This window comes from Myotis myotis, unplaced genomic scaffold, assembly GCF_014108235.1.
Source record: "Myotis myotis isolate mMyoMyo1 unplaced genomic scaffold, mMyoMyo1.p scaffold_m19_p_17, whole genome shotgun sequence".
NCBI classification, from domain to species: Eukaryota; Metazoa; Chordata; class Mammalia; order Chiroptera; family Vespertilionidae; genus Myotis; species Myotis myotis.
Genome location: NW_023416321.1, coordinates 3,379,338 through 3,393,073, shown reverse-complemented (window position 1 = coordinate 3,393,073; position 13,736 = coordinate 3,379,338). Strand labels below are relative to the sequence as shown.

At 58.7% G+C, this 13,736-nt stretch overlaps 1 protein-coding gene across 6 annotated transcripts in view; it reads left to right on the top strand.

Annotated features, from left to right (window-relative positions):
• Positions 1-13,736, top strand: part of TMEM104 (transmembrane protein 104) — a 41,889-nt gene that overhangs the window by 17,676 nt on the left and 10,477 nt on the right. The window lies entirely within an intron of this gene.

Genomic DNA, 13,736 nt, shown 5'->3' with positions numbered 1-13,736 from the left:
GGCAGAAGGGAGCTCATCCTGGCTGGAGACTCGGCCGCACACGGCGGTATTGGGGTGGGGGGGGACCTCGTGGGCTGCCTTGGAACAGGGTAAGGTCACCCTGGCTTGCCACCCTGCCTTGAACGCAGGAGCTGTGAGAGCCACCTCCAGGGCATGGGCGACCAGGGAGAGAGATGCAGGTGCCTGGCCAGTGACCCGCCACCCTCTGCTGGACAGAGGGGTTCTCCCCATACTCCCTCCGGAAATGCCCCTGAAGAAGCAGGTGTGTGTTGGGGGCCGAGGGGGAGTTCTGCCTGCTGGACTCTCTCTTCCTAGAGCAGAGTCTGGGAACCGGCTCAAGGCAACATCAGAAGGGTCCCCCGGGCCTTCCCTGAGAATCCTGGGTTCTCTTTCTCTACCGGGAGGCGTGTCCTCTGTTTCCCTCTTGGGTCCTTCTTACTCGGCGACACTTGCCACTGACCATTTGCAGCACTTAAACCAGTGTGCAGCCCGCTTTTCAAACCAGCTGGTTCTTTCCTAAAACAGTACTGTCTGAGGGGAACGCATCCTTTGGGGGGCTCTAAGGGAGCAGTGCACCCCGGGTAGTGGTGTGCCAGGCCGTGACTGGTCCTCCCTGCTGGGTTTGTCTTGCATTGGCGTAGCACGTTGCCAGCTACCTTCTCGTTTCTGATTTGGTCCTCGGGTCACGCAGTAAGGTCCGTGACATCTTATCCCCGTTTTACAGCAGAAAAAAAACAAAACAAATCTGAGGCTTGGAGGCTGTGACTTCCCCCAGGGCCACAGAGCTGAGGCAGAGCCTGGGGCCCTGCTCCTCGGCCTCTCAGCCACGTCCTCTGGCCCGGGAGACAGACCTGCTCAGCTAGCAGGGCAGCCCCGCTGCCAGGCCCAGGGAGGAGGGGGCCAGTCGCACCTGGGCCTCAGCCCTTGGTGCTTGACGTTTGTGGGGGCCGGGGCGACGCGGCCCGAGGAAGGTGCCTGTGCAGTGATCCTCGTCCGCACATCCTGCGCGTCACCGGATTGATTAGCTGTCGCTCCGGCCGCCCCTCGCTCGGCTCCTAGATGGTGAAGCGGCGCTGGAACAGAAGGCGCCTTCCCAAGGACGTGTCCCTCCCTGCCACGTCCCCCTCTGTTCTTTCAGCATCGCCGCCGTGCCCTGGGGCTGTGACATCTGCTAATAAGTGGGTCACCGCTGCCATCACTTGAACACATATTCTTACCAGTTATGGGGCAGGAGGTGGCCTAGAGGCCTCAGGACCAGTGAGGGGGGAGGTTGGTGTGGACAGGTTTCAGCAACGGCAGTGACTTCACAGGACGTGGAGACTCGGGGACACTGCTGTTCACCTGCAGGGGCAGGCACCCTAGAGCACAACTCCAGCAGGATACGGCATCAGCGCTGCCCGTGTTTGCACGGTGTCGGGGACCTGGAGTGGAATGAAGCCCCGTGAGCTAGGAAGGTGCCCCCCACTGGAGGCTAGCAGGACTGGCAGGACAGTGAGCTGTCCTCGTGGGGGCGTCTGGTGGGGTGGCTGAGTCTGGAGACAGAGCAGGGTCCTACGCTCAGTGAACGGCCAGTGGTAGCTTCCCTCTCTGGCTGGCACCCCCCACCCTCAAATATGAAGCAAGCCGAGAGGAGATTCCGGGCTGCCTGGGAGTGTTGCTCATAGGGGCTGAGGCATCCGAGCACCTCCTTCAGAGGAGGGTGCCTGTTCGGGGACCTACCAGGGAGGCCCACCTTGTTTCTTTCCCTTTCATTCCTTCCTCCCACAATGCACTTCTTGTCAGCTCCTCCTCGTTCAGTTCTGGAGGCTCCCGAAAAGGCGGTGTGGTCTTGCCTCTCACTCTTCTCCCCACTTGCCCGTGGGAAGATGCCAGTCACGCTGGGCGGCCACTGTAGGTGCGGCAAGCGGAGCGGCTCTCCTGGCCACGCCCCTGCCTGGCCAACCCCAGGAGCGTGGTCTGCAGTGTCTTCCACCAGCTCCTCTGGCCTGTGTGGGCGTGACCTCTGGGAGGACCCCTGTCCCCGTGTACGGCCCCCTCCCCTCAGTTGCTGACCCTCTGCTTTCATCCCATGATCCCGGGTCTCAAGGAAGAATGAATTTCTGCCCACATCCCAAAATGCGTGAACCCACTACCCAAACAGTCCCCTCTGATGCTGAGTGAACCTGAACTTCAGCCAGCGATCAGCACTCGGATTGACATGACTGGCGTTAAAGGATTAGCTGCTCTCTTTCTTTTTCAAGAAAATCAATAATACAGGGACAGGCCGGTGTTTTTCTTTCTGTCTTTTTTTTTTTTTCCTGTGGAGCTGTCTGTGTATCTCGTCCCGGGAGTGACTCCTTGTGGCTTGGTGTGCTTCCCAGCCCCAGCCCCAGCCTTTCTGGATGAGTCCCGATTACTCTGTCACTCACCCCAGCGCAGTGCTTGTCTAGCACACTGTCACCAAGGAACCTCGTGAGTCCCCACTATCTCATCACCCCACTGCCGCTGCTCTGTCTGGGCACCGCCGCCAGCCTTCCCCAGTGCCTGCCCTGCTGCTGCCCAGCATTGCTCTGGGCCAGCCCCCCCTTTCCCAGGAGGTGGGGTCGCGCCTCCCTGAGCCCCAGTACCACCGTCTGGGCGCTTTTGGGTGTTTGGCCCGCTCCCTCCAGCTCAGTGAGAGAGTTGTTCTCTGCCGTGGTCGGTACCTGCCACCCCAGCTTAGAGGACGATGCTCAACCCGCCGCGCCCCTTTCTCCACCCTCCCAGTAAAGACACCAGGTCATGGGAACCTGGATCACTAGCCCGTGCGCGTGGTTTCTGCTGGACAATCTCCTGCCCCTCCCGCAGGCCTCAGACGCTGCCCTTTGGCCTTAGTCGAGGTCCTGCTGAGTAAAGGGAACATGGTTCTGGCTCTTGAATTTTGCCCCAGACCCCGTCCCCACGATGGCAGTGTAAGTGCCCCCCTGCCCCGTCTCCGTCCCCGTGGTCTGGAAAGTAATGAGTACATCTTGCAAATACCACTCGCCCGAGCAAGCCGGCTTTGTTCCTGGGCAGTGGGAAGAGGTCCGTTTGACTTGTCTGGTTTCTCACCCTTTCTCCTTGTGCCATAACCTTGCCGCTGCCCCAAGGATACTCAGCCTTACTCAGCGACGCTTAATAAACCCCATTATATGAATATCCAAATGCATAAAGCAAACTAGGGGGTGGCGATGATTGGTTACAAAATGAGTCGATACTTTACAGCAGGGCTGCCACTGCTTGGTTCCCCTCATGCGTGCATTTAAAATGTTACTCTGTGAAAATGGAGCCTTTATGAATTGGACATTCAGAAGCCCGGCTCTTGTCTAGAGAGGCCTCCACATGTTCATGCGCAAAAGTGCAGAAACCTGAGCCCCAGTTCCCGCAGAAATAGGCATCGTGGGCAGCCCCCCCCCCCCCCCGGCAAGAGAGCGCTGGGGACACACGCCCGGGCTGGAGGCTCCGTGGAGCCTAAGGACATGCCCACGGCCCACGCTCCTGCACAGGCCAGCTTGTTGGGAAGCTTCCAAACCAGTCTCCGCGGGGAGCCTCATCCCTGCGGGGACCTTCTGCACTGCGCTTTTCTGGGACCGTTTTTATCGCACGTCAACCCGGTCCAGGCAGCTCGGAGCTTGAGGCTCGAGCCTTCCCTATCAGGGAGTCGCCCGTCGGGGTGCAAGCCTGGTGCTCCTGGTCGTTGACCCGTGTGTGTTCAGTCTTTGCCCCTCGGAAGCTGCTCCAGGCGAACTCCTGCCGCGCTGCCACCAGGTCGTCTCCGCTCGCGGCCCTCCGTATCCACACCTCCATTTCTGGGCCAGGAGCTAAAAATGGCTTTGTATTCTATAAGGAAATGTCCTGGTCGTTGATTTCAGATCCCTTGCTCCCCTCCACCCCCCCCCCTTTTTTTTTTTGCTTTCCCAAAAATGCAGGGAAAAAGTATAGTCCAGCGGTTCTCAACCTGTGGGTCGCGACCCCTTTGGGGGTCGAACGACCCTTTCACAGGGGTCGCCTAAGACCATCGGAAAACACATATATAATTACATATTGTTTTTGTGACTAATCAGTATGCTTTAATGATGTTCAATTTGTAACAATGAAATCGGGCGTCACCACAACATGAGGAACTGTATTAAAGGGTCGCGGCATTAGGAAGGTTGAGAACCACTGCTGTGGTCTAAAGAATCCAGCAGCCTCCTCGTAGTCCTACGCCATCTGGAATGTCCTTAAATGTCTTGTGCTAACTAGAATGGAAACGATGCCAAACCCCTTTCCTCCCCCGGCTCGTGCCTCCCTGATGCTCAGCTTCCGTGGATGAGTGCAGGGTCCTGGCGAGGGCCCTGCAGCACCGGGGCTGCGCCTCTCCCTGAAGGCAGCGCGCTCTGCCTTCCAGGGTGTCTGTCAGAAGCGGAATCTGGTGTCTTTCTGGAATGGTGCCCCAGGGCCTCGGCAATAATTGTTTAATTAAATAAAGCACTCATTCCAAAGTAATAACCGTGCCCCTCCGTGGGGCTGGCTTCCTAGCCGGCAGCCTGCCTCGCAGACCGTGCAGAGGATAAAAGTGTCTGTGGGCACGTTCTCCAGTCTGCAGGCTGGCCCCGAGGGCACAGCGGAGCGAGAACCCCCAAGGGTCTACAGGAGCCGCAGAAAGGTGCCTGGGGCACGGGCATGATGGGCATGAGGCGGAGATGAGCAATTAGGGCGCGCATTAATGACTAATTGCTGATTAATTAGCATGAGCTCCGGATGCCGGTGGATTAGCTGAGAGTAGACCAAGGTCCATTTTAATAAGCCTGCAAGTGCAGGGGAGGTGCGGCGGGGGGTGCTGCTGAGCAGATGCTCTGTGGCATGTGTGAGCCCAGGGCACAGGCCACGGCAGGCATAGTGGGTTTGCCAGGGGAAGAACTTCCTGTAGGCGCGATTGAGATGTTCTCTGGAAACCGTGACAAGATCAGGGAAGAGGCTGCTGGGCCAGGTGCTGGGTGCTGCCCAGGGCTGGAGGACACACACACACAACCTGGGGCATCCAAGCAGTTCTGGCACCTTCCTCCTCACCAATGTGGGCAGGTAGCCGGCCTCAGGAGCCCGGCCCGCTCTTGCCCTTCCCCCAGGTCAGGAGTAGGAGCCTCCACTGTGTCTCAGAGTTTGGTTCCAGGATCAACTGGCATGAGAACGCCTTCAGGCTCTGGTTAAAAGTAGAGATTCCTGCCCTAACCGGTTTGGCTCAGTGGATAAAGCATCAGCCTGCAGACTGAAGGGTCCCGGGTTCGATTCCAGTCAAGGGCATGTACCTTGGTTGCAGGCACATCCCCAGTGGGAGGTGTGCAGGAGGCAGCTGATTGATGTTTCTCTCTCATTGATGTTTCAAACTCTGTCCCTCTCCCTTCCTCTCTGTAAAAAATCAATAAAAATATATATATTTTTTTTAAAAAGTAGAGATTCCTAGGTCTCACCCCAGGCCCCATGGAGCAGAATCTAAGGCTGCAGGGCCAGGAATCTGCGTTTGGACCAGTTCTGAGGAGGGTCCCCTAGAGGACCCTTCTCAGGCGTAAATGGTCCTGTCAGCCTGGCTTCCCTTAGAGCAGCGGTTCTCAACCTGTGGGTCACGACCCCTTTGGGGGTCGAATGACCCTTTCACAGGGGTCACCTAAGACCATCAGAAAACACATATATAATTACATATTGTTTTTGTGATTAATCACAATGCTTTAATTATGTTCAATTTGTAACAATGAAATTGGGGGTCACCACAACATGAGGAACTGTATTAAAGGGTCGCGGCATTAGGAAGGTTGAGAACCACTGCCTTAGAGAATGGCTGCCCCAGTGTATCTGTGAAGGCAGCGGCCAGAGGCCTCCTGGGCCTTGGCCCTACCAGGGACAGGCGGTGACCAGGTTATTAGTAAACCCTGGGGTCCATGCCTCAGGCACTCGGTGCAGACAGACGGCGTTGCCTGCTCTGATCGGACGCTTCCAGACTCTTAGGGCTCCAGCACCATCCCTTTGCCAGTGGCTGCCTTGTTACCTGGGACTGACAAGTCCCTCTGGGGTCCCTACGGATGGTGCTCTGGGCTTCCTCTCGGAGCCTTCCGTGTGCCAGTCACTGAGTGTCCACGAGGGAGGACGCTGGGGCTGTTGGTCTAGTTTCTGCAGCCAGTTGCACAGAGCAGTTAACCAGCTAGCCTGGCGTGCTGTCTCCTGTCTTCCCACCTCCAAGGTTACTCAGTGCCGGCAGAGACTCCTGTTCCAATCCCGCTCTGTGTGGGTCTATTTCGAGGTCGCACGTCAGCGGGGAAGGGGTGGAGCCAGCTGGGCTCCCGTGTTCTGGGCACCTGACTCCCTTCCCTCCCTGCCCCCAACTCCAGCTCGGCACCCACCCCCCCCCCCCCCGCCCTTCCTGCTCAGAGACAGCGGTAGAGCTAGAGCGAGTGAGGAAGGGAAGGAGCGGAGAGCATCTGCAGTGATCACCTGGCACCTCTCCTCGAGCGGCTGGAGCACCAGGCAGTGGAGGTGACAGAGAGCGATGGCTCTGCCTCCTCACAGGCACCACAAGCAATCAGATTCCTACGGGAAACTAGAGATGCAGACAGACAGCCCTGCAGGCTGAGGCCCATGGGGCGCGCACACCGCTCATCGCCAAGGGTGTCTGAGCAGCCGGTTCCTGGCAGGCAGGTGGTGGCGAGGGCCGGGGGTGGGGGAGCTTTTTTCCAAGGGGACTGAGGGACAGGATTGATGGCCCAGAGGCTCCCCACCCCCCCTGTCACTCATGACACAGTCCATGGGGTACAGAGCACTCCCGACTTACCTGTTCCCAAGTCCTGGTGTTCTAAGGACCTGTCAGGACCAGCTGGCCCCCCTCCCCAATGGCCGTTCCCAGCCCTGAGTCGTGTGGCCAGGCAGGTGAGTTCCTCCAGCTTTCTCTGTGCAAGGCAGCCACCCGCCTCCCGCAGGCCAGCCCTCCAGGAACCGTGTGCCCATCTCTCCCTTGGCTGGCATTCCGCATAAACGGTTTGATTCTCCACCAAAGGTTTCAGTGGCTAAAAGTGAGAGCCAGTAAACTGAGCCTCGGTCCCGGGAGTTGTCATCTTTGCATCTGCTCACTCAGCCCACAGAGAAGAACCAGGTCGCTGCTCTCTCTGAGCTTCCAAACTCCCCGCGGGAAAGCCCTGCCTCCCCTATAGACCCGTTTCCTTTGGACACAGAGCGTTTATTGCTGCCCCCTGGACACATCACCTTCCTCGCACCGGTCCCCTGGGGCTCGCTGCAGGGACCTGAGGGCGTAGACACGCATTTACCACCGCAGCCCAGCTGGGTGGACAGGCACGTTCTCTCCCCGCCTCCCAGACCTGTGGCTCAAAGGACGAAAGTTGTTTCAAACCTCCCCTCAGCAGAGAGGACCCCCACGCAGGGGACACACTATGTGTGTCCACAGTCCTGCTCCCTGGCGTCCGCCCTGGCCCTCCCAACATGAGGATGGCCCGAGGTCATGGTATTTCGTTCTTTCAGCCCTAGTGACTCCAGTGCATCCGACTGTCGTGTCCCTGCTCAAAACCCTTCAGAGGCGCCTCTGTACAAGGCGGTGTCTGAATTCACGTGGCACAGTCGGCTCCAGTCTTCTTCTGGGACTTTCTCTCACCACTGCCCCACCTCGCTGGCCAGTGTCCTCCGAAGATGCCCTTCACGAACCTTGCTTCCTGCAGACGGAGCTCGGATCCCTGCCCGAGACTCCTGCAGCACACGCCTGTCCCCTCCCGCCGTGGCCTTCCTGGGACCTGTTCATGGGACTTGTGTGCGTGTGCTGCTGCTCTGCCTCACTGTGAGCTCCGCGGGCAGGGCTCTCCTTACCCGCCTTTGTGTCTGGAGCCAGCCTGGGGCCTCACAGCGACTCGCTCCAGGAATGTCTGAGTGGATGAGACCGCCCTTGGGTGGCCTGCCAACGCTGGGTCTGTGGGCAGGTTCTTCCGTCAGCCCTCGACCTGCTCACGCCCAGGGCTCACCACAGCTGGCGGCCACCACTCCAGCCAGAAAAACTCCATGTCTCGCCGGCCCCTTCTTTCCTGGAGGCCCGGTCACCCTCTGCTCTGCACTGCAGGACAGGAGCCACCCACCTTCAGCAGGGCCATAGGGACACCCTGCCTTTGGGACAGGAGGTGGAGGGGGCTCACCACCCATCTGTCTCTCTGACTTCTCTTTGGTGCCTGCAAGGTGAACAGTGAGGTGTTAGAGCAGGTGTCAGATCTGGTTCTCCAGGCAAAGGCCCCAGCCTCCGCCTCCCACCTGTTTCACGCCCCTTCCCACAGCCTCAGGCACACGCACCTCGGCCCCACCCAGCGCCTTGTCATGTCCTGAAGCCCACCTCGTTCAAGTCCGGCCTGTCTTTTCCCCTGGACACGGGGTGTGCTCTCTCACGCGATGAGGAGCCAAGCTGTCCTTTATAAACCCCGGTGGCTGACAGTCATTGAGTGAGTGACTGTGTGGGTTTTCCACAATATTTATCTTTTCCACCCAAACCACAAAGGTTGTAGGTTGGGCATCAAATCCTTGGAATTCTGCCCACCATCCAGTACCATCTGGCCTTTCAGCTGCAAAAGAGACAACACAAGTCCAGTCTTGTCCAATAAGAAGGCCGGGGGGACCGCAGCGGTGCCAGGCAGACGCCTTTGGGCCAGCCCAGCCCCCGAGGGGCCCTCCAGGGCAGACTCACCGCCTGTGGGCAGGCAGGGACGCGCCCTAAAGAGGGACTGGGCAGGGGGCCTGAAGCCCGTTGTCCCTCCCGGGTCCTCGCTGCCTCGGAACTCGCCTCCCTCTTTTGGATGAAGCCGCAGACGTTGTCACTCTCGTTGGGAAAATGAAAACTCCCAAACCAAAATGCTCAGAGCCACGCGAGCAATAAAAATAGAATCCTTGAACATGTCTTCACTGCACTTCAAGGACGCGTGGAAAGTTCAGCTCCCGGGGAGGGAGGGGCTCCCGCTGCGTTGCCATTAACCCCAATTAGCTCTTAACCCCCAGCTCCCCACAAGGACAGCCCTGTAGTCTGGGCATCAGTTTCCTTGACCACTTAGTCTTAGAGTAACCTCCAGGGGTGTCCAGACCACGCAGCTGTGCCATCGGCACACTGCCCCCTGCGCCCCAGCTAGCCCCGACCCCCAGCCTGCCTCGCTGTGTGTCGGAGTCCGCAGTCAGCCCCCGCAGGTCAGCACTCGCCATGCAACCTTCTAAGACCTGTTGCTTCCTCGCCCTGTTACAGAGCGAGGGAAGGCGACCCGCTGGCAGGAGGGGTGAAGGGGAAGCCAAGGCCTGAATTCTTGGCTCCTGGAGGCTCCATCTCATGACACGGGAGCCACAAACAAACCCTTTATTTTCACAGGGAAATAAAACTGGCCATCGAGCAAGTCAGCTTCAGTTTTATTTATTTTTAATATATTTTTATTGATTTCAGAGAGGAAGAAAGAGGAAAAGAGATAGAAACATCCATGAGAGAGAATCATTGATCGGCTGCCTCCTGCACACCCCCCACTGGGGACCGAGCCCACAGCCTGGGCATGTGCCCCTGACCGGAATCAAACCCGGGACCCTTCAGTTCGCAGGTCGATGCTCAATCCATTGAGCCAACCCGGCCAGGGCCAGCCTCAGTGTTAGAGGCACCACGGAAGCAGTGCCTTCGCGCCTCATGGCCACTGCTGGCCTCACGACCGTTGGCGTTCGTCCCCAAGGATGCTGCCCATGGCTCACGTCTGGGTCAGGGGACGGGCTGGGAGGAATAACCCCAGCTGACTGTCCTGTCTTCTAGAATATTCCCTCACGGGTACTTGTTGCAGAAGGTAATTGGTTACCGTGCTTAGGGCATTTGTCCTGTGTCGTGGCCGTCACTGTAGCACGTCCTTCCCTTCTATCTTCCCTTTCCTCCAAGAACAGCGCGCTCTCTGTCGCCTCCCCCCTTGAGGGGAGAGATATGGACTGCGTACAAGGGGACCTGCAGCCCTCGGCTGCGACCCGATCCCGGGACAGCTTGGACGCGGCGGGGTGGTCCGCAGGAGCAGCTGGAGAGACGGGGCCGAGGCTGATGCGATGAATCCGCAGGCGGAAGGCGGGGCCCTGAGGGTGTGCAGTCTGTTCGCTGGGGTTCAGTTGGGGATTGACTCCTAGTTTAAGTTTCCGTTTTGTTTCTCTGACCAGGGAAAGATGCAGAGGAATTTGGGGGTGGGGAGAGAGGCATCGAGCTGCTTTGCTTTTGTGCTGATGTTGACACGCGCACCCCAGCTTTCGCATTTTGTGCAGTTAAGCAAGGACACAGTGCGTGCCTGTCCTGGGCTCTGGGTGTGCAACAGGACTGAGTGGCGGTGGAGCCTTCCCCCCGCAGTGCGGTGGGCTGTAGGGGCAACACTCAAGTCGGAGGGAGGCAGGTGGGGGACGCAGCTCCGTCTCAGCAGGTCTGAGCTGAGAGCCCCTGACTTACAGATCCACCTCTTAGGGAGCATCGCGTATGGCTCCCATTCCCTAGTGGGTGCTGGCTTTTTATTTCTTCTTTTTTAAAAGGAAAGGGCCGCATGTGGCTGTACTACGTTCGAGATGAGTTCTGTCCCTTGTGCCCCGCCCCCTTTCTTCCTGAAGACCTGGCAGCCCGGCGCTGCTGCTCTGGATCCTCCGTCCTTCCCCAGTCGGAAGCAGCCCTGCCATTGCCCAGCCGGCTCTGGCTCATTTGCAGAGGACACCTGTTCCGCGATGAGCCCCAGCTTGTGCCGTGCGTCTGGGCCCGGGCGCACTCTGGTGTGGGAGCCAGCGGCCGCGTGCAGGGGCTGCTGTGCGGCAGGCGGTCTGGGTGCACTTCCTCCGAGTGGCCCTGCACCCACCCTCCCCCGCGGCACGGTCAGCCTGTGGTCCTGAGCATTAAAAGAAAAAGAAACCGCATCCCAGCTGCCGCCCAGCCATGGATGTCGCAGCTGCTGAGCAAACGGGGCTCCCAGAAGAGCCCTTCACCACCTGTTCCCACTCGGAGGCTAGAACTGGACACGGAGTGCCCGGCGCAGGCAGGGGCGGGCCCTCGTCTGCGGGCCTCTCAACTCTCCTCCTGTCACTGCACAGGCACCTCACGGGCAGCTCTTACTCTGCCTCCTCGAGATGAGATGTGTCCCTACGTGTGGTCTCTTTAACTAGAGCAGCGGTTCTCAACCTGTGGGTCGTGACCCCTTTGGGGGTCGAACAACCCTTTTACAGGGGTCGCCTAAGACCATCGGAAAACACATATATAATTACATATTGTTTTTGTGATTAATCACTATGCTTTAATTATGTTCAATTTGTAACAATGAAAATACATCCTGCATATCAGATATTTACATGACGATTCCTAACAGTAGCAAAATTACAGTTATGAAGTAGCAATGAAAATAATTTTGTGGTTGGGGGGTCACCACAACATGAGGAACTGTATTAAAGGGCCGCGGCATTAGGAAGGTTGAGAACCACTGGGCTAGCGGATGCTCTCGTGGGCTGGGTCCCGTCCGACAGGCTTATATGAATGGCCTCCTGGTTGGTAGGGTCTGGATAAACCTCTGCTGGGAGGACGAAGGTGGGTTCGGCAGGAGGTGGCCTCCTGGAGGAAGGGCCTGGTCAGCCTGCGGAGGCGGAATCCCCTGCCTGGGGCTGGCTCTGCTCCTACTGCTCCCCCCACCCCCCATCCCCATGTTTACATAGCGGGACTTTCTAAAGCCCAGTCCTGAGCCTTCAGAGGTGAGAGCTGCCCTCTCGTGTAGGCCACCCCCAGGAAACCCCCAGCACCCACAGCCGGAGCGCCCGTTTCAGTGGGAGACATCACAGGTCGGAGGCGAAAGGCTGACCACCTCGCCCCGGGCACAGTAGGCGTCCAGGTCAGGCCACGGTCACTGGGGGACTCTTGTGCCCAGTGGCTTCGTATGTGTCTTCCACATGACAACCCCTCCCTTCCCTCAGAAGGAAGCTCATCGGTGGACGGTCTCCCTGAAGCCGTCACTTTCCTAAATGACTCGCTGACGGCGCTGCTCACAGACTTGCTCGCGAAGCGGGGGGTGATCCCGCCCCTTCCTGGCCCCCAGCCCCCTCCCTGGCCTGATGAGACGCTCTGTCTCCCGGAACAGAAGCAGATCTGCTGCTGGGCCCCAGCGGAGCGGAAAGCTCTTGCCAGAAGCCTCCCAGCCCCGTGGACCATGGCCAGGCCCGCGACCCCCGCTAATTAGAGCCTTCTCAGCCGCCACTTTAGTCCTTCCTGCCATTCACTCGCACAGTGATGACGGGCTTGGATAAGAGGTCTCAGCTTGTTCCACATCCTGCTCTCCGGGCCACGGGGGTGGTGGAGGGGCGGGCTCGGCCCCCCTTCTGTGGGGTCCCGCCTGCCTGGCACAGGGCAGACCCCGCAGCTGCGATATGTTCACCCAGATCACAGGACCGGGCCGGCTCCCCAGGGTGGGCCCCGCTCCCCACGCTCGCCTTGGGAGCCGGCTGGCTGCGTCTCTCTGGCGAGTGTCATTAGCATTAACGTGGTAAAATGGCACCGTGTAAATGTTAATAAGGTCTGATGCCGCCGCCGCTTCCGAGTGGCAGATTGGAAATGGTGCCATCAGCGCAACGCCAACCAGCGGCGTTTAATTCCTCTCTCCTTGAGCACCCAATTTGGCGTGGAAATCCTGCCCTCCCCCTCCCAGCCCCAGGCTCCGCGGTGCCGCGTGTACCCCATTTTCTTTTGCAAAGAGGATTCGCATTTCCCTGTTAAGACAGGCTTTGGATTTCTTCATTTTTTTAAAGTAAACATTCGCTCTCCCCTGTTCTCCCAAGAGAAAGAACCGAGGAGCCCGCAGTGCCCCCTCTGGGTCCGGCTCCCCACTCCCAGACTCTCCACGCCCCCTCCCGGAAGCGGCCCGGCTCTTCTGGGGCTGGGGTCCTTCTCCGAGGACCTGCCCTGGAAGCCAGGGGCTGTTCTCCCTGCTTCCCCTTCTCTGTCAGGTAAAAACATTGCTGGTTGCCCGGCTGGCGTGGCTCAGTGGTTGAGCCTCGACCTATGAACCAGGAGGTCACGGTTCGATTCCCAGTCAGGGCAAATGCCCCCTTACGGCTCGATCCCCAGTAGGGGGTGTGCAGGAGGCAGCTGATTTGTGATTCTCTCTCTCCCTCTCCCTTCCTCTCTCTGAAATCAATAATATTTTTTTAAAAACACACACACAAAACATCGCTGGTTAATGACATCCTGATTGAGCCTTTCCTCTGAGCCCTTCAGAATGGCGCCCCCTCCCCTCCACTGTGTTGTCAGGACCCTGCCCCCTCCTCCCAGGAGGCCTTGAGTGCCCGAGGCAAGGCGAGGCGTGGCTGGTGCCACTTCCCACCCTCCTCTTCCTGCCGCCTCAGACCTAATCCACGCTCGGGCCCACTCAGTGCCAGGCCGTGCCTCCCTCGTCAGTGTTTGCTGAAGATAAGTGAATGGGTGACGTCCCCAGGGTGTCGCCTGGGACTTGCCTGGAAACCCCTTTCCAGAAGCCTCAGGACAGTGAGTGTGAGGACGGGCAGAGAAGCGTGGCTCTGGCTCCTGTGCGCATGACACAGGAAATTCACACGGATGCTGTCTGATCCCGGGGAGCCTCTGCAGTCCAGGTGCACCTGGGTCAGGACTGGCCCGGCCCGGGGCAGTGGCTGCGTGAACAGTGTGTGCGATACACACTCACACTCACACACACACACACTCACACACACACACACACACACACACACGGTGT